The sequence below is a fragment of the Pleurodeles waltl genome, chromosome 10 (assembly GCF_031143425.1).
Source record: "Pleurodeles waltl isolate 20211129_DDA chromosome 10, aPleWal1.hap1.20221129, whole genome shotgun sequence".
Taxonomy (NCBI): domain Eukaryota; kingdom Metazoa; phylum Chordata; class Amphibia; order Caudata; family Salamandridae; genus Pleurodeles; species Pleurodeles waltl.
In genome coordinates this window covers 1,012,423,599-1,012,444,425 of record NC_090449.1, presented here as the reverse complement: position 1 = coordinate 1,012,444,425, position 20,827 = coordinate 1,012,423,599, and the positions used below count along the sequence as shown (strand labels likewise).

Here is a 20,827-nt window from a genome sequence, read left to right as displayed (position 1 = left end):
GTCAGGACAGCCCCTAAGGTGTCCTGAGCTGAAGTGACTCTAACTTTTAGAAATCCTCCATCTTGCAGATGGAGGATTCCCCCAATAGGGTTAGGATTGTGACCCCCTCCCCTTGGGAGGAGGCACAAAGAGGGTGTACCCACCCTCAGGGCTAGTAGCCATTGGCTACTAACCCCCCAGACCTAAACACGCCCTTAAATTTAGTATTTAAGGGCTACCCTGAACCCTAGAAAATTAGATTCCTGTAACTACAAGAAGAAGGACTGCCTAGCTGAAAACCCCTGCAGAGGAAGACCAGAAGACGACTACTGCCTTGGCTCCAGAAACTCACCGGCCTGTCTCCTGCCTTCCAAAGATCCTGCTCCAGCGACGCCTTCCAAAGGGACCAGCGACCTCGACATCCTCTGAGGACTGCCCCTGCTTCGAAAAGACAAGAAACTCCCGAGGACAGCGGACCTGCTCCAAGAAAGGCTGCAACTTTGTTTCCAGCAGCTTTGAAAGAACCCTGCAAGCTCCCCGCAAGAAGCGTGAGACTTGCAACACTGCACCCGGCGACCCCGACTCGGCTGGTGGAGATCCAACACCTCAGGAGGGACCCCAGGACTACTCTGATACTGTGAGTACCAAAACCTGTCCCCCCTGAGCCCCCACAGCGCCGCCTGCAGAGGGAATCCCGAGGCTTCCCCTGACCGCGACTCTTTGAATCCAAAGTCCCGACGCCTGGGAGAGACCCTGCACCCGCAGCCCCCAGGACCTGAAGGACCGGACTTTCACTGGAGAAGTGACCCCCAGGAGTCCCTCTCCCTTGTCCAAGTGGAGGTTTCCCCGAGGAACCCCCCCCTTGCCTGCCTGCAGCGCTGAAGAGATCCCGAGATCTCTCATAGACTAACATTGCGAACCCGACGCCTGTTTCTACACTGCACCCGGCCGCCCCCGCGCCGCTGAGGGTGAAATTTCTGTGTGGGCTTGTGTCCCCCCCGGTGCCCTACAAAACCCCTCTGGTCTGCCCTCCGAAGACGCGGGTACTTACCTGCAAGCAGACCGGAACCGGGGCACCCCCTTCTCTCCATTCTAGCCTATGTGTTTTGGGCACCACTTTGAACTCTGCACCTGACCGGCCCTGAGCTGCTGGTGTGGTGACTTTGGGGTTGCTCTGAACCCCCAACGGTGGGCTACCTTGGACCAAGAACTAAGCCCTGTAAGTGTCTTACTTACCTGGTTAACCTAACAAATACTTACCTCCCCTAGGAACTGTGAAAATTGCACTAAGTGTCCACTTTTAAAACAGCTATTTGTGAATAACTTGAAAAGTATACATGCAATTTTGATGATTTGAAGTTCCTAAAGTACTTACCTGCAATACCTTTCGAATGAGATATTACATGTAGAATTTGAACCTGTGGTTCTTAAAATAAACTAAGAAAAGATATTTTTCTATAACAAAACCTATTGGCTGGATTTGTCTCTGAGTGTGTGTACCTCATTTATTGTCTATGTGTATGTACAACAAATGCTTAACACTACTCCTTGGATAAGCCTACTGCTCGACCACACTACCACAAAATAGAGCATTAGTATTATCTATTTTTACCACTATTTTACCTCTAAGGGGAACCCTTGGACTCTGTGCATGCTATTCCTTACTTTGAAATAGCACATACAGAGCCAACTTCCTACATTGGTGGATCAGCGGTGGGGTACAAGACTTTGCATTTGCTGGACTACTCAGCCAATACCTGATCACACAACAAATTCCAAAATTGTCATTAGAAATTGATTTTTGCAATTTGAAAAGTTTTCTAAATTCTTAAAAGACCTGCTAGGGCCTTGTGTTAGATCCTGTTTAGCATTTCTTTTAGAGTTTAAAAGTTTGTAAAAGTTTGAATTAGATTCTAGAACCAGTTGTAGATTCTTAAAAAGTATTCCAACTTTTAGAAGCAAAATGTCTAGCACAGATGTGACTGTGGTGGAACTCGACACCACACCTTACCTCCATCTTAAGATGAGGGAGCTAAGGTCACTCTGTAAAATAAAGAAAATAACAATGGGCCCCAAACCTACCAAAATACAGCTCCAGGAGCTTTTGGCAGAGTTTGAAAAGGCCAACCCCTCTGAGGGTGGCAACTCAGAGGAAGAGGATAGTGACTTGGAGGAAAATTCCCCCCTACCAATCCTATCTAGGGAGAACAGGGTCCCTCAAACCCTGACTCCAAAAATAATAGTCAGAGATGCTGGTTCCCTCACAGGAGAGACCAACACCTCTGAAATCACTGAGGATAACCCCAGTTTAGAGGACATCCAGTTAGCCAGGATGGCCAAAAGATTGGCTTTGGAAAGACAGATCCTAGCCATAGAGAGGGAAAGACAAGAGATGGGCCTAGGACCCATCAATGGTGGCAGCAACATAAATAGGGTCAGAGATTCTCCTGACATGTTGAAAATCCCTAAAGGGATTGTAACTAAATATGAAGATGGTGATGACATCACCAAATGGTTCACAGCTTTTGAGAGGGCTTGTGTAACCAGAAAAGTGAACAGATCTCACTGGGGTGCTCTCCTTTGGGAAATGTTCACAGGAAAGTGTAGGGATAGACTCCTCACACTCTCTGGACAAGATGCAGAATCTTATGACCTCATGAAGGGTACCCTGATTGAGGGCTTTGGATTCTCCACTGAGGAGTATAGGATTAGATTCAGGGGGGCTCAAAAATCCTCGAGCCAGACCTGGGTTGACTTTGTAGACTACTCAGTGAAAACACTAGATGGTTGGATTCAAGGCAGTGGTGTAAGTAATTATGATGGGCTGTACAATTTATTTGTGAAAGAACACCTGTTAAGTAATTGTTTCAATGATAAACTGCATCAGCATCTGGTAGACCTAGGACCAATTTCTCCCCAAGAATTGGGAAAGAAGGCGGACCATTGGGTCAAGACAAGGGTGTCCAAGACTTCAACAGGGGGTGACCAAAAGAAAGGGGTCACAAAGAATCCCCAGGGGAAGGGTGATGAGACAACCAAAACTAAAAATAGTAAAGAGTCTTCTACAGGCCCCCAAAAACCTGCACAGGAGGGTGGGCCCAGAGCCTCTTCACAAAACAATGGGTACAAGGGTAAAAACTTTGATCCCAAAAAGGCCTGGTGTCATAGCTGTAAACAGCATGGACACCAAACTGGAGACAAGGCCTGTCCCAAGAAAGGTTCCACTCCAAACTCCCATCCAGGTAACACTGGTATGGCTAGTCTCCAAGTGGGATCAACAGTGTGCCCAGAGCAAATCAGGGTCCACACTGAAGCTACTCTAGTTTCTGAGTGTGGGGTGGATTTAGCCACACTAGCTGTCTGGCCGCCTAACATGCAAAAATACAGACAGCAACTCTTAATTAATGGGACTAGAATAGAGGGCCTGAGGGATACAGGTGCCAGTGTCACCATGGTGACAGAGAAACTGGTTTCCCCTGGCCAATACCTGACTGGAAAAACTTACACAGTCACCAACGCTGACAATCAGAGAAAAGTACATCCCATGGCAATGGTTACTTTAGAATGGGGAGGGGTCAATGGCCTGAAACAGGTGGTGGTCTCCTCAAATATCCCAGTGGACTGTCTGCTTGGAAATGACCTGGAGTCCTCAGCATGGGCTGAGGTAGAACTAAAAACCCATGCAGCAATGCTGGGTATCCCTGAACTGGTGTGTGTGAAAACAAGAGCACAATGCAAGGCACAGGGTGAACAAGTAGAGCTGGAGTCTGGAAGAATGGCCCAGCCTACCAAGAGAAAAGGAAAGTCAGTTGGGAAACCAACTGCAACACAGCAAAAGAAAGGGAACCTCTCTTCTCAGGAAGAAGTTCTGCCCTCTGAGGGAACTGAGCCTTTGGAGCTTGAACCTTATCAGGTTGAGCTCTAAGGCCCAGGGGGACCCTCAAGGGAGGAGCTGTGTAAGGGACAAGAAACCTGTCCCTCTCTTGAAGGCCTTAGGCAGCAAGCTGCTGAAGAGTCCAAAGGCAAGAAAAATGGAACACATAGGGTCTATTGGGAAGATGGACTCCTGTACACTGAGGCCAGAGACCCCAAACCTGGTGCCACTAGGAGAGTGGTAGTGCCTCAGCTGTTCAGGAAGTTCATCCTAACATTGGCCCATGACATTCCCCTTGCTGGACATTTGGGACAAACCAAGACGTGGGAGAGGTTAGTCAACCACTTCTACTGGCCCAATATGTCCAACATGGTTAAGGAGTTTTGCCTCTCCTGCCCCACCTGTCAAGCCAGTGGTAAGACAGGTGGGCATCCAAAGGCCCCCCTCATTCCACTTCCAGTGGTGGGGGTTCCCTTTGAAAGAGTGGGTGTGGACATAGTTGGTCCACTAGAACCTCCCACAGCCTCAGGAAATATGTATATCCTGGTAGTAGTGGATCATGCTACCAGGTATCCTGAAGCTATTCCCCTTAGGTCGACTACTGCCCCTGCAGTAGCCAAGGCCCTCATTGGTATCTTTACCAGAGTGGGTTTCCCTAAGGAGGTGGTGTCTGACAGAGGTACCAACTTCATGTCAGCATACCTAAAGCACATGTGGAATGAGTGTGGGGTGACTTATAAATTCACTACACCATACCATCCACAAACTAATGGCTTAGTTGAGAGATTCAACAAGACATTAAAGGGCATGATCATGGGGCTCCCAGAAAAACTCAAAAGGAGATGGGATGTCCTCTTGCCATGTCTGCTTTTCGCTTACAGAGAGGTGCCACAGAAGGGAGTAGGATTCTCACCCTTTGAACTTCTGTTTGGTCATCCTGTAAGGGGACCACTTGCTCTTGTTAAAGAAGGCTGGGAGAGACCTCTCCATGAGCCTAAACAAGACATAGTGGACTATGTACTTGGCCTTCGCTCTAGAATGGCAGAGTACATGGAAAAGGCAACCAAAAACCTTGAGGCCAGCCAACAGCTCCAGAAGTTTTGGTATGACCAAAAGGCTGCACTGGTTGAGTTCCAACCAGGGCAGAAAGTCTGGGTTCTGGAGCCTGTGGCTCCCAGGGCACTCCAGGACAAATGGAGTGGCCCTTACCCAGTACTAGAAAGGAAGAGTCAGGTCACCTACCTGGTGGACCTGGGCACAAGCAGTAGCCCCAAGAGGGTGATCCATGTGAACCGCCTTAAGCTCTTCCATGACAGGGCTGATGTCAATCTGTTGATGGTAACAGATGAGGATCAGGAGGCAGAGAGTGAACCTCTCCCTGATCTTCTGTCATCAGACCCAAAAGATGGCACAGTAGATGGAGTGATCTACTCAGACACCCTCTCTGGCCAACAGCAAGCTGATTGTAGGAGAGTCCTACAACAGTTTCCTGAACTCTTCTCCTTAACCCCTGGTCAGACACACCTGTGTACCCATGATGTGGACACAGGAGACAGCATGCCTGTCAAGAACAAAATCTTTAGACAATCTGACCATGTTAAGGAAAGCATCAAGGTGGAAGTCCACAAGATGCTGGAATTGGGAGTAATTGAGCGCTCTGACAGCCCCTGGGCTAGCCCAGTGGTCTTAGTCCCCAAACCTCACACCAAAGATGGAAAGAAAGAGATGAGGTTTTGTGTGGACTACAGAGGGCTCAATTCTGTCACCAAGACAGATGCTCATCCAATTCCAAGAGCTGATGAGCTCATAGACAAATTAGGTGCTGCCAAATTCTTAAGTACCTTTGACTTGACAGCAGGGTACTGGCAAATAAAAATGGCACCTGGAGCAAAAGAGAAAACAGCATTCTCCACACCTGATGGGCATTATCAGTTTACTGTTATGCCCTTTGGTTTAAAGAATGCCCCTGCCACCTTCCAAAGGTTGGTGAATCAAGTCCTTGCTGGCTTGGAGTCCTTTAGCACAGCTTATCTTGATGATATTGCTGTCTTTAGCTCCACCTGGCAGGATCACCTGGTCCACCTGAAGAAGGTTTTGAAGGCTCTGCAATCTGCAGGCCTCTCTATCAAGGCATCCAAATGCCAGATAGGGCAGGGAACTGTGGTTTACTTGGGCCACCTTGTAGGTGGAGGCCAAGTTCAGCCACTCCAACCCAAGATCCAGACTATTCTGGACTGGGTAGCTCCAAAAACCCAGACTCAAGTCAGGGCATTCCTTGGCTTGACTGGGTATTACAGGAGGTTTGTGAAGGGATATGGATCCATTGTGACAGCCCTCACTGAACTCACCTCCAAGAAAATGCCCAAGAAAGTGAACTGGACTGTGGAATGCCAACAGGCCTTTGACACCCTGAAACAGGCAATGTGCTCAGCACCAGTTCTCAAAGCTCCAGATTATTCTAGGCAGTTCATTGTGCAGACTGATGCCTCTGAACATGGGATAGGGGCAGTTTTGTCCCAAACAAATGATGATGGCCTTGACCAGCCTGTTGCTTTCATTAGCAGGAGGTTACTCCCCAGGGAGCAGCGTTGGAGTGCCATTGAGAGGGAGGCCTTTGCTGTGGTTTGGTCCCTGAAGAAGCTGAGACCATACCTCTTTGGGACTCACTTCCTAGTTCAAACTGACCACAGACCTCTCAAATGGCTGATGCAAATGAAAGGTGAAAATCCTAAACTGTTGAGGTGGTCCATCTCCCTACAGGGAATGGACTTTATAGTGGAACACAGACCTGGGACTGCCCATGCCAATGCAGATGGCCTTTCCAGGTTCTTCCACTTAGAAAATGAAGACTCTCTTGGGAAAGGTTAGTCTCATCCTCTTTCGTTTGGGGGGGGGTTGTGTAAGGAAATGCCTCCTTGGCATGGTTGCCCCCTGACTTTTTGCCTTTGCTGATGCTATGTTTACCATTGAAAGTGTGCTGAGGCCTGCTAACCAGGCCCCAGCACCAGTGTTCTTTCCCTAACCTGTACTTTTGTATCCACAATTGGCAGACCCTGGCATCCAGATAAGTCCCTTGTAACTGGTACTTCTAGTACCAAGGGCCCTGATGCCAAGGAAGGTCTCTAAGGGCTGCAGCATGTCTTATGCCACCCTGGAGACCTCTCACTCAGCACAGACACACTGCTTGCCAGCTTGTGTGTGCTAGTGAGGACAAAACGAGTAAGTCGACATGGCACTCCCCTCAGGGTGCCATGCCAGCCTCTCACTGCCTATGCAGTATAGGTAAGACACCCCTCTAGCAGGCCTTACAGCCCCAAGGCAGGGTGCACTATACCATAGGTGAGGGTACCAGTGCATGAGCATGGTACCCCTACAGTGTCTAAACAAAACCTTAGACATTGTAAGTGCAGGGTAGCCATAAGAGTATATGGTCTGGGAGTTTGTCAAACACGAACTCCACAGCACCATAATGGCTACACTGAAAACTGGGAAGTTTGGTATCAAACTTCTCAGCACAATAAATGCACACTGATGCCCGTGTACATTTTATTGTAAAATACACCCCAGAGGGCACCTTAGAGGTGCCCCCTGAAACTTAACCGACTATCTGTGTAGGCTGACTAGTTTTAGCAACCTGCCACAAACCGAGACATGTTGCTGGCCCCATGGGGAGAGTGCCTTTGTCACTCTGAGGCCAGTAACAAAGCCTGCACTGGGTGGAGATGCTAACACCCCCAGGAATTGTCACACCTGGCGGTGAGCCTCAAAGGCTCACCTCCTTTGTGCCAACCCAGCAGGACACTCCAGCTAGTGGAGTTGCCCGCCCCCTCCGGCCAGGCCCCACTTTTGGCGGCAAGGCCGGAGAAAATAATGAGAAAAACAAGGAGGAGTCACTGGCCAGTCAGGACAGCCCCTAAGGTGTCCTGAGCTGAAGTGACTAACTTTTAGAAATCCTCCATCTTGCAGATGGAGGATTCCCCCAATAGGGTTAGGATTGTGACCCCCTCCCCTTGGGAGGAGGCACAAAGAGGGTGTACCCACCCTCAGGGCTAGTAGCCATTGGCTACTAACCCCCCAGACCTAAACACGCCCTTAAATTTAGTATTTAAGGGCTACCCTGAACCCTAGAAAATTAGATTCCTGTAACTACAAGAAGAAGGACTGCCTAGCTGAAAACCCCTGCAGAGGAAGACCAGAAGACGACTACTGCCTTGGCTCCAGAAACTCACCGGCCTGTCTCCTGCCTTCCATAGATCCTGCTCCAGCGACGCCTTCCAAAGGGACCAGCGACCTCGACATCCTCTGAGGACTGCCCCTGCTTCGAAAAGACAAGAAACTCCCGAGGACAGCGGACCTGCTCCAAGAAAGGCTGCAACTTTGTTTCCAGCAGCTTTGAAAGAACCCTGCAAGCTCCCCGCAAGAAGCGTGAGACTTGCAACACTGCACCCGGCGACCCCGACTCGGCTGGTGGAGATCCAACACCTCAGGAGGGAGCCCAGGACTACTCTGATACTGTGAGTACCAAAACCTGTCCCCCCTGAGCCCCCACAGCGCCGCCTGCAGAGGGAATCCCGAGGCTTCCCCTGACCGCGACTCTTTGAATCCAAAGTCCCGACGCCTGGGAGAGACCCTGCACCCGCAGCCCCCAGGACCTGAAGGACCGGACTTTCACTGGAGAAGTGACCCCCAGGAGTCCCTCTCCCTTGTCCAAGTGGAGGTTTCCCCGAGGAACCCCCCCCTTGCCTGCCTGCAGCGCTGAAGAGATCCCGAGATCTCTCATAGACTAACATTGCGAACCCGACGCCTGTTTCTACACTGCACCCGGCCGCCCCCGCGCCGCTGAGGGTGAAATTTCTGTGTGGGCTTGTGTCCCCCCCGGTGCCCTACAAAACCCCTCTGGTCTGCCCTCCGAAGACGCGGGTACTTACCTGCAAGCAGACCGGAACCGGGGCACCCCCTTCTCTCCATTCTAGCCTATGTGTTTTGGGCACCACTTTGAACTCTGCACCTGACCGGCCCTGAGCTGCTGGTGTGGTGACTTTGGGGTTGCTCTGAACCCCCAACGGTGGGCTACCTTGGACCAAGAACTAAGCCCTGTAAGTGTCTTACTTACCTGGTTAACCTAACAAATACTTACCTCCCCTAGGAACTGTGAAAATTGCACTAAGTGTCCACTTTTAAAACAGCTATTTGTGAATAACTTGAAAAGTATACATGCAATTTTGATGATTTGAAGTTCCTAAAGTACTTACCTGCAATACCTTTCGAATGAGATATTACATGTAGAATTTGAACCTGTGGTTCTTAAAATAAACTAAGAAAAGATATTTTTCTATAACAAAACCTATTGGCTGGATTTGTCTCTGAGTGTGTGTACCTCATTTATTGTCTATGTGTATGTACAACAAATGCTTAACACTACTCCTTGGATAAGCCTACTGCTCGACCACACTACCACAAAATAGAGCATTAGTATTATCTATTTTTACCACTATTTTACCTCTAAGGGGAACCCTTGGACTCTGTGCATGCTATTCCTTACTTTGAAATAGCACATACAGAGCCAACTTCCTACAACTCAATTCTGTCACTAAGGAACACACCCCAAACCTAAAGCAGATGATTTGATTGATAAGTTAGATGCAGACAAATTTCTAAGTACCTTTAACTTAACTGCGGGTTACTGGCAAATTAGGATGGTACCTGGAGCCAAAGAAAAGACAGCATTCTCTACGCCTGATGGGCAGTATCAGTTCACTGTTATGCCCTTAGGCTTAAAGAATGCCCTTAGGCTTAAAGAATGCCCGTGCCACCTTCCAAAGGTTGGTGAATCAAGTCCTTGCTGATTTGGAGTCCTTTAGCGCAGCATATCTAGATGGTATTTGTAGGAAAATGCCTCTCATGGCATGGTTACCCCCTAACTTTTTGCCTTTTGTTGATGCTAGTTATGATTGAAAGTGTGCTGGGACCTTGCTAGCCAGGCCCCAGCACCAGTGTTCTTTCACTAAACTGTACCTTTGTCTCCACAATTGGCACAGCCCTGGCACACAGATAAGTCCCTTTTAAGTGGTGCCCCTGGTACTAAGGGCCCTGTGGCCAGGGAAGTTCTCAAAGGGCTGCTGCATGTATTATACCACCCTGGAGACCCCTCACTCAGCACATGCACACTGCCTCACAGCTTGTGTGTGCTGGTGGGGAGAAAATGACTAAGTCGACATGGCACTCCCCTCAGAGTGCCATGCCCACAACCCACTGCCTGTGGCATAGGTAAATCACCCCTCTACCAGAACTTACAGCCCTAAGGCAGGGTGCACTATACCACCGGTGAGGGCATAGCTGCATGAGCATTATTCCCCTACAGTGTCTAAGTCCATTCTTAGACATTGTAAGTGCAGGGTAGCCATATTAAGTATATGGTCTGGGAGTTTGTCATCACGAACTCCACAGCACCATAATGGCTTCACTGAATACTGGGGAGTTTTGTATCAAACTTCTCAGCACAATAAACCCACACTGATGCCAGTGTGAGATTTACTGACAAATGCACACAGAGGTCATATAAGAGATGCCCCCTGTGTGTTAGCCCAACTGCTAGTGTAGGACTGACCGGTCTGTGCCAGCCTACCACTTTCAGACCACATAGGGTGAGGGCCTTTGTGCACTCTGTGGTCGGAAACAAAGCTTGTCCTGGATGGAGGTGCTTCTCACCTCATCTGCAGGAACTGTCACACCTGGCGTGAGTCTCAAAGGCTCAAGCCTCTGGTTACAGTGCCCCAGCGCACTCCAGTTAGTTCGAGATGCCCGCCCCCCGGACAAATCCCCACTTTTGGCAGTAAGTAAGGCGGGAAAATTAGGGGAGGACCGTAGCCAGAACCACCCCTAAGGTGTACAGAGCTGAGGTAACATCCTCCCTGCAGAGTCCTCCACCTTGGTTTGGAGGACAGGGATCAATAGGGATAGGAATGTGTCCCCCTCCCGAAAGGGAGTGGTCACAATGGGGGTGTAGGCACCCTCAGGGACAGTAGCCACTGGCTACTGCCCTCTGACCCCTAACACGTCCCTAAATCTAGGATTTAAGGGCCTCCCTGAACCCAGCTCACCAGATTCCTGATGACCTACAAGAAGAAGAAGGACTGCTAAGCTGAAACCTCAAGCAAAGAAGAAGGAAGACGACAAATGCTTTGGCCCCAGCCCTACCGGCCTGTCTCCTGCTTCAAAGAACCTGCAAAAAGACCAGTGAAGCATCCACCGGGCCCAGCGACTTCTGCCAACTCCAGAGGACTGCCCTGCACCTAAAAGGACCAAGAACTCCTGAGGACAGCGGCTTTGTCTGAAGAAACCTACAACCAAGGACTCCCACCTCACTCCGGATGCGTCAGTCTGGACTCCTGTACACCTGACACCCACGGTCCGTGTCCAGGTGGTTCACCCAGCAAGAGAGGGTCCCCAGGCGATTGCTAGAAAGTGTCCTGCTTAGGTTGACCTCCCCACCCCTCCACAACAACGCCTGCAGAGGGAATCCCGAGGGCTCCCCTGACCGCGAGCTCCGGATGAAGATATCCGACGCTTAAAGGACACACTGCACCCACATCCCCCAGGCCTTGGAGAAACTGACCCCCTGTGCCTCAACGTTCAGAAGGCGGACCTGCTCCCTGTCCGACCGGTGGTGTGCCTGAGACACCCCCCCCAGATCCCGCCTGCAGCCTCTGAGTGATCCCCAGGGTCTCCTCATGAACCAGAATTGGAAACCCGACGTCCTGTTTGCACCATGCACCCAGCCGCCCCTGTGCCGCTGAGGGTGTGTGTTTAGTGCCTACTTGTGGCCCCTCCAGTGCTCCTCTAATCCCCCCGGTCTGCCCTCTGAGTCACGGGTACTTATCTGCTGGCTGACCGAATTCCGAGTACCCCCTGTCTCCTTAGGAGCCCACGTTAACTTTGCTCAACTTTAACCTCTGCACCTGGCAGGTCCTGTGTTGCTGGTGATGGGTGTTTGGAGTTAACTCGAACTCCAACCGGTGGACTTCCTAAAACCGAGAGACTAAAACTGTAAATGTGCCAATAATTCCAAAACTGTGTTACTTACCTATTTCAGAGAAAGTACTGTTGATACCTGTGTGAAATACGAAACTTTTAAGGTACTTACCTGCAACTTTAATCTTGTGGTTCTAAAAATAAACTAAGAAAATATATTTTTGTTACATAAAAACCATTGGTCTGGAGTTAAGTCATTGAGTATGTGCTTCTTCTATGGTCTGTGTGTGTACAATAAATGCTGTGCACTACCCTCTGATAAGCCTAACTGCTCGACCACACTACCACAAAGAGAGCATTAGTATTATCTACTTTAGCCTCTGGGGAACCCCTGGATTCTGTGCACACTATATCTCACTTTGATATAGTAGATACAGAGCCAGCTTCCTATAAGTCCTGTCCAGCCTGGGCTAATGGTGTTATTCTATTTACACAGTTCGATGCTGGTGCATCGGGTGCAGTGGCGTGTCCACTTTAACAGTTTCTGGAAGGCATTCTGGCTCTGGGATGGTGCACCTACAAAGACTACAAATGACCTGGACGAAAGAAGAATTGTTGGGGAAGGCCTGGTGCATCCAGACGTCCATTGGCAGAGCAGCGTTAGGTGTCCCTCTCGTGCCAGAACTCCACTGGACAGGAGTCTCCTCGGGCCCTTTGGCGGGCTGCCACGGGACTACATCCCAGTTGTGCATGGAGCCACAATGGTGGTTGTCGCAGGGTTGGCGTGCTCAGGCATTCAAGACTCAGGTGCTTTGGCCTTAGCACAATAGTCTTTGGGTGACCAGTCTCTGTCTGTGACCTCCATGCTTCCGGGTGCCTGTCGTGGAGCTGCCTCAGACACATCTCTCGTCGCAGGATTCCTCTCTCACCGGAATTCTCTTGAGGCCCTTATCCCTGGATTGTCACGGGACCACATTCGAGCCTCGTGCAACCCCAAGGGTGGATGACCGAATGGTCTGGTGTGCTCTCGTGAGCAGGTGTCTGGTTCACAGGGGCTCATGGCAGGTGTTCAGATGGTCAGCTTCCCATGGTGCCAGAAATGGCTTGTCAATGTCGGATGTTGTTGCTGACTTTGGCTCCACTTTGTGGTGCTGTGCTTGGGTGATGCACCTCATAAAGATGACAATCTTTTTACATCTTGTGGAAGATCAACAGGTGGCGGTATCTTCTCTGGCCAAAAGATGACTGGATGGACTTCGTGGCCACTTCTGGTAGTTGGCTGTCCTGTACAGTCGGCAACAGGGATGCCATCGTGGTCAAGCAGCCAGTGACAGGACGGTCCAGCTGGGACGCATGGGGCCTGGACGCGGTTTGCGCATGCTGGCTGCTTACAGTTGGTCCACCCGCAGCGTTGTCTCCAGAGACGTCTGCTCACCCCGGTGGCTGGCTCGTGGTGATGGATGCCCTCTTGTCTGCTGGCACGAGACCTCAGTCCTATCGCTCTCTTCCTTTCGCTTGCACACCTGTGGTGGTGTTGATCTGTTGCACCCATTCTCTCTTTATCCATTCACGTCGTACCACTTTTTTCTCTCCTATATCTTTCTCAATGTGTCATTGCGCCACAGGTCACATGCTGAGCCACATGGACCTTTCGCTGTACCGCTGCTGGTGCATTTTGCTCTGTCGCAGCCTCTCGCAGGCTGAGTCCTTTCAAAAGGACTATATCCGCTCTCCTGGCAGACCTCTCGCAGGTCTGGTCCGTTCCGGGATCTTGTTAGTGGTCCACTCCGTGGCTGGAGGGACGCCGTTCCCTTCCTCCGCGTCCTCGCTCGAGGGTGCCACTCTTGCGCCTCGAGACTGCGCTGTCGCAGCGCTTGCTCCTGACTCTGTTTGCTTGGCAGGGTTGGTCAGTTCTGCTGACCTGCTGAACGATGGGCCAACAGTGGCCATCTTGTGCTGTGGTGTGGCCGGGTGGCATGGCCTCTTCTCCCTAGCTTTGCATCACGCTCTCGGAGGGCTCAATGTCTCTCGGAGGGCTCACTGTCTCTCAGGCTCCTGCCCGTGTTGTCAGGTTCACTGGTGCGGCCCCCTGCGTGTCAATGACATTGTCTCTCTCTCCATGGGCGTCTTTGCTGACGCCTCGAATGCCCATCTCCTGTCTTGCAGTGATGTCCTTCACCGCTGGGGGCATGTGATTCTGTCTTCCCGTTGGAGGCGGCGGCGGCAGACGGCCGCTAAGGGTTGCGCAGGCCATGAGCGTTGTCTTTGTGTGCCACATGCGGCATGCAGTCTCCCTAGGCTGTTGCTGCTTAGCCAGGGCGGCTTTGGGCAGCTACAGCGGTCTTTCTTTTCGCTGTGCAGTGGTTGCATACCTCTCTGCTCCTCTTGTGTAGTCACTGTCCTTGGGCGCTGCTGCCCTTCACCTGTGGGCACGGCAGCTATCTTGGTACTGCAGTCTTTTCAATTGCCTAATCCACAGCTTATTTATTTTTAGGAAAAGCGCTTTGTCCCTGTTGTTATCTCTCTACTGGCTTGCCTTTTAAAATTTGCTTAATTTGATTTGTAAAAGGCATGCATACGTCATGCCTTTTCCGTTGTTAAGCTCTTCTCGAGCGCACCGGACAACTACTGAAAACATACGAGGCTACATGTTTTCCGTATGGTTTCTGAACGGTTTCTGAACTACTTTTTCTCTTTGTTTCGTAGGCAGCACAATTTCGCTGGGCAGTAGTTGCGTGCTTTGCATGACATTGATCCTGTTACATAGATAACTGCACTTTTGCCGGTTACGTGGAAATTGCACTTTTGCCGGTAACATGGATAATGGCTCTTTTGCAGATACGATTCACTGCAAGCTAACTTCTGTTTCCTTTTGTGTGTTTGCTTGGTGCTCTTGGTGTCCATCGGCTTGTTTCAAATTGGCATCTTTTTCTTATCTAATTGCTTGCTTCCTCCAGGAAGCCTAATCCAGTTCTTGTGTGTTTTAAACCCACCTCTCCTGCATTCCAAACACACAGGCCGGTTTCAGTAGGACACTGCACTTTAATTAGAGACTTGATGTTTCATTACGTTTCATTGACGCGCACAACACGAAAAGGCTAAATTAAAATGAGAATGTGACATCGGATTAACATGTTTATTATATTAAGAATACTGAGGCAGCATAATCCTGAATCCATCTTGGGCAGCTTTAATCCATTAATACCCACTCCCTGCCCCTTCAGCTCACTCTTGCGTATTTCTGCTTTCTCCCATTGTGACGGTGTTTAATTTTTCTCTTCCTCCGTCTTTTCCATATGTGTCTTTTTCTCACAGTAAATGCATGAGGCAGAAAAATAAGCGCCAGCTCTCAAAAATAAATGCCGGTGATCCACATCGGAAACAACAAGCACAAATTAAGCACTGATAATACCTGAGCTTGGAGGAGGTAAGGCCCTGTCAACAAAGGGAGTGCTGAGAACCATATAAAACTGCATGGTTAGGCGCTACATATAGAGACTGTCATGCAAGCAAAGACGTACTTGACCATATTGTGTGCTCCTGGCGAATAACCTAATCTGCCTGAGCATCAGTTCTCAACTGTCAAAACTGGGAGTGCTGAGCAACAGGCGAGTGAGGCGCTATATAAATATGTAGACCATTACGTAAAATAGCTCACTTCCTGAAAGTTCCCAGAGAGACTTTGTTCTCTTCTCCGTGCACCTCCAGGGTGCAGGTACCAATCTCTATGCACCCCAGTCTCGTCCTCTCCCTTATGAATAAGTCTTATGACAGACATAACTTATAAATTGTCCAACAAATTTGAATTTGCCAGCAACTTTTAGGGTCCAGCGGGCAAGCACTCTAGCCTGTTGTAATCTCTTTCTGAGCTTTTAACCACACCCACTCTTGCAATTCATTTTCTATTGTGCTCGTCTTAAATGCTGCATTTTTGTTGTTGCATTTTGTGAAATGTTCCTTCTTTGTGTGCCAAGTTCCCTCTCCAGGCGATTAAGCTCAGTGAACATTTTTGTTGGCCTTCACAAACTGTTAGCCTTCCTCCTGTTGCAGCGTGTGATGGCCTCATCTCCGGTTTGAGTTTGCCTTTTGTAGAGTCCAGCTGGACTCATTCTAGTCTTTCTGCCAGCCACTCTGCTGAGGGCTGGTCTTACATATGTAACACACACCCACCCAACACAGGCGTCACCAGTCAGGTGACCCTGCCAATAAAAGGGGCCAGGCGCACGTGCCTGAGGCCAGTTCTGTACCACCCTACCACCGTATCTGCGTCACTTCATTTACGAGCATGAGGGCCTAGGGCCCCACATTACATTGGCGACGAGGGTGGGATCGGAAACCCCACGTGGTCGCAGACATGGACTCAACTCGGGGAAGAGGAGAAGTGAGGCCGTGCAGTCGCAGCCCTATCGGTAAGAAAGAAGGGGGTGAGTGCTGTCGATGACAGCGTCCCGCAGCGCTGCCAAAACGGCTGCGGTGCTGAAAGAAAATAAAGCGCTGTGAGGCTTGTGTTCCCGGTGCCCCCAGAAGGAATTGCCCTGAGCGCGCCCCCCCCCCAGAGTCAGCACATGAGCAGAAGGCGCTGTTGCGCGCCGTGAAGAAATGGAAGTGCGAAAGGAAAAATGGGTGGGGCTGTCGCCCGTCTAATCTTAAATAATGGTGCTCCCGCGCACCGAAGAAAATAAAGAGGAATGCCTAGGGCCGCCCCCCCTCCCCCATCGAAGAAAGTGCGAAAATGTGGCCGGGGCCGGTCGGCCCAGGAAAAGAACGCGGTCCGTGCTGCTGCGGCCGCGTGTGATGAACATGGTGCGATCGGCACCGAGGACAAAAAGAAAATTACTGGGGCGTTTTCCCACTTTTACTTTTAAAGTGGCGCTGTCGCGCGCCGTGCACCGTGAGAAGGTGCCAAAGTGTGGCCGGGGCCGGTCGCCCCTTTTCATTTTAACAATGGTGCTCTCGCGCACCGAACAAAATATGCCCAGGGCCGCCCCCACCCCAAAAATGCTGGCAAAACGGCCGCAGCACGGAGGACTGCTGCGGCCGCAACGAGAGATCCGTGACGGTGCTGGTATGCACCTCAAAAGACAGAAAATGCCCAAGAAAATGCCCAGAGCCGCCCCCACCAACTTTCGTGCATGGTAGGACCGAGTAAAGTGGTGCAGACACGCACCGAAAATACTGTGAACCAGCATGGTGCATCCACGCACCAAAGCACCAGGGCCCCACCCCCACCTCCAATAAATGAAGAAAGGTGCTCACACGCACCTAGATAGAAAGAGAAAAAAAACCTGTGCCCGGAGCCCCCACCCCCACTTCACTAACGTTTGTGCCATCTAAGTGCCTCTTCAAACGAGGCTGGTCAGTCTTGAAAAAAAAAATGAACAGGACAGAAGAAAAACATGGAGAGAAAAGGGAGAAAATAAATAAAAGTACCCTTACCTGCAGCCCCCTCCAGCATGACGGAGTCCTCCCGGCAGCATGCCCTCCTCACCGGCATCTGTTGAAATAAACGAGGCTGGTAACTGGAACGACTGTCTTGAAGCTAGAAAAAAAAAGTGCACTACTGGCATCCAGTGGCCAGAGTTGGTATTGCACCCTATTTCTGTTTTAAAGGGAAAATAAGCTTGGAAGAAGGCAAGTTTACAGCAGCACCTTCAGAAAGTGACTGCTACACACCAAGAGTGCGCCCGTGGACAGAAACGGCGCAGAAGATGGAAACAGCGAGGAAGAAGAAAGCGACGCGGGCGACGCTGAAAAAGGGAAGAAGACTGCAGCTGTCCCAGCCAAGCTGCAACAGTGAGAAACGGCCGTAAGTGCCACGTGAGGTATGAAGAGAGCGCGCATGGTCTGCGCAGCCTCTGGCGGCCGTCCGCCGCCACCGACGAGAGAACGCCACATGCCCCAGCAGTGATGGACATCACCGCAGGACAAGAAAGGGACATGCCAGGCGTTGCCACAGGACGCCCAGAAAAAAAGAGACTGACATGTGCGCAGCGTGCACAGAGAGCTGCGCCAGAGAATGTGACGACATGGGTAAAGTCCGTGAAGATGGAGAGAGTACCCGAGAGCGTGACGTAACGCACGGGAAAAGAGGCCATGTCAGCTGGCCGCGCAGCGACGGAAGATGGCCACTGTTGGCCCATCAGTGAGCAGGTCATCTGAACTGATCGACCCTGCCAGAGCAGATGGCAGGAGTGAGCGCCGTAACAGCGCAGCCTCGAGGAGCAAGAGCGCCGCCCTCGAGTGAAGAGAAGGAGGAAGAGAGCGGGGACCCTCCTGCCAGAGAGAGGTCCACCAAGAGGATCCGGGAACAGACCAGACCGGGAGAGGTCTGCTTGAAGAGCAGATCATGTCCTACCCGCAGGAATCAGCCTGTGAGAGGCTGCGAACGAGCAAGATGCACCAGAGGAGGTGCAGTGATAGGTCCATGTGACGCAGCATGCGACCTGTGGCACAACGCCACATCGAGGACGAAGAGGAAGATGTACCAGCGGAGGTGCAGCACAAGGTCCATGTGCCGCAACATGTGACCTGTGGCACGACGCCACACCAAGGAGAAGAGAGAGTGGCACGATGCCAACAAGAAATTAGGAGAGGAGTGTGACAGACCGGTCACACCACAGATCAACTCCATCGCAGGTGTGAAAGTGGAAGGAAGTAGAGTGACACAACTGAGGACTCGTGCGAGCAGATGAGGTACCCATCAGTACAAGACAGTCACCGGGGTGAGCAGACGTCACTGAAGACAGCGATGCGGGTGGTCCCCCACGCTTCCCAGTACGACCGACCTGTCACCTGTCACCGGCTGCTTGGCTGTGATGGCATCCCTGACGCCGACTGCACAGGCCACACAAGACCCGCCTTGGCCCCTATGTCCATCAAGTGGTCATTCCGCTGACGAAGCCGCCGCCACCTGTTTGATCTGCAAAAGGATGAAAAAAAACATCATCATCATGATGAGGTGCATCGCCCAATCATCGAAGGAGGAGCACAGCACCACCTGAGTGGAGACAGTCAGCAACAAGAACCGATGCTGACAAGGCATGTCTGGCAACGTAGAAACTTATCGTCTGAACACTTGCCATGAGCTCCGTGAACCAGACGCCTGCCGGTGAGAGCAGACCAGATCATTTGGACCATCCACCCTTGGGGTTGCACAAGACTAGGACGTGGCCCTGTTGGGAGTTCAGAGAGACTCCTTTGGCGTGGCCGACGTTGGCCCGCACAGCCCACGCAGTCCAGCCGCAATCCACGGACAAGGGCCTCCGACAAATTCCTGTGAGAGCGGAATATCGCTGAGAGAGAATGCATCTGAGACAGCGCCACGTCAGGCATCCGGAAGCACGGAGGTCTCATATCGAGAGACTGGTCACCTGAAGACTTTGCACTATGGCCAGAGCACCTGAATCCGGATGGCTCGAGCAAGCGGACCCTGCATCAACAACCCTTGTGGCTCCATGCGAGACTAGGATGTGGTCCTGTAGGCTGTTCCTCTGAGACGTCTTTGCTGGGCCTGAGATAGGCAAGCACAGTCCACACAGTCCTGTGGAAGCCCGCGAAAGGGCCTCGAGGAGACTCCTGCTTGATGGAGGTCTGGCACGAGAGGGAAGACTGCTGCTGCTCTGCCGCTGGACTTCCAGGCGCCCCAGGCCGTCACGTCATCTGCAGTCTTAGGAGGTAGACAATCTCCAGAGTCAGAATGCCGTCCAGAACTGTGTACAGTGAACTCCCCACTGCTCCAGATGCACCCGCATCAGAAACTGTAAATAGACTTTGACCACATGAGCCCAGGCAGGACCCGATCAACAATATCCAGCGAACTGTGAGGTCGTGGACAAGCAACTGAAGTATTTGGACGTCATCCACACAGTGTTCGTGCCCAGCTGTACCTGGTTAAATTATGGACTCGTGCGGAGGTGTCTGGGTGCTCCCAGCTGCACCATGTCCACTGCAATTCTGCAGTCTGCCTTTTAGAGGCCGAGAGACTGATTGTGGTGCTTTGTTATTGTTTCTTTTACAGGTTGGACTTTTGTTTGGTTCCTCAATAAAGTTTGGGAGGGATGTAGAGTCCAGCTGGACTCATTCTAGTCTTTCTGCCAGCCACTCTGCTGAGGGCTGGTCTTACATATGTAACACACACCCACCCAACACAGGCGTCACCAGTCAGGTGACCCTGCCAATAAAAGGGGCCAGGCGCACGTGCCTGAGGCCAGTTCTGTACCACCCTACCACCGTGTCTGCGTCACTTCATTTACGAGCATGAGGGCCTAGGGCCCCACATTACACCTTTCATCCCAGTCGCAATCCTTTCTAAACATTCAGGCAGGGAGCAAATACCTTTCGCGCTCATGGCAGCAGTGGTGCTTTGAATTGGCTTGCTTCTGTCAACTGTTTTACTTCTCATTTTCAATGTATGTGGCAAGAAATTTCCAGTTAGGAATTTACAACACTAATAGCTCGAACTCGAGCAAACGCGAGACCCATTGCATTGTTAATGCTTGTTATTTGTATTTTCCACTCAAAGGGTTGCAGTAACCACCTGCGGCCACTGGGAGGCACTGCCGCCTCACTGTTCTGGAGGGCCCTGGTCTTCTCGTGTAGCAGGCCAGGCACGGATCCTGCTGCCGATTCGCCGGTGTACTGCCTCTTGACCCTCCCCCGTCCGAATGTGTACCCCCGACGTCAGAGCTGTACTGCCACACAGAACACCGGCCATTAGTGTTTTACTATCTTTGTTGGGGCGGAAGGAGCGTAGGTGTAATGGCATGCGTTGACGCTCAGCCAGGGTTGCGCGTCTCGATTCCTGTGCCCCTCCCAATAGTACGTGCGCGCGGGGGGGGGGGGGGTAGGGGCGGGGTTTCCACCTCACACAAACGGTTCGGCTGCCGCACGTGCAGGCAGCCGCGGCGGTCTTAACGCTGCTTTCTCTCCTGCCTGGCCGTGTTGGAGGCGACGCTCGCCCACGGTTCCTTCACTGCCGGGGCTCCGACCTGTTGGCGCAGTTCC

The 20,827-nt window shown here is 51.3% G+C and overlaps 1 protein-coding gene across 1 annotated transcript in view; it reads left to right on the top strand.

Moving 5' to 3' along the window:
• The window catches only part of LOC138262135 (prostatic acid phosphatase-like), a 452,521-nt gene that overhangs the window by 171,439 nt on the left and 260,255 nt on the right, over positions 1 to 20,827 (top strand). The gene's annotated exons all lie outside the window — the stretch shown is intronic.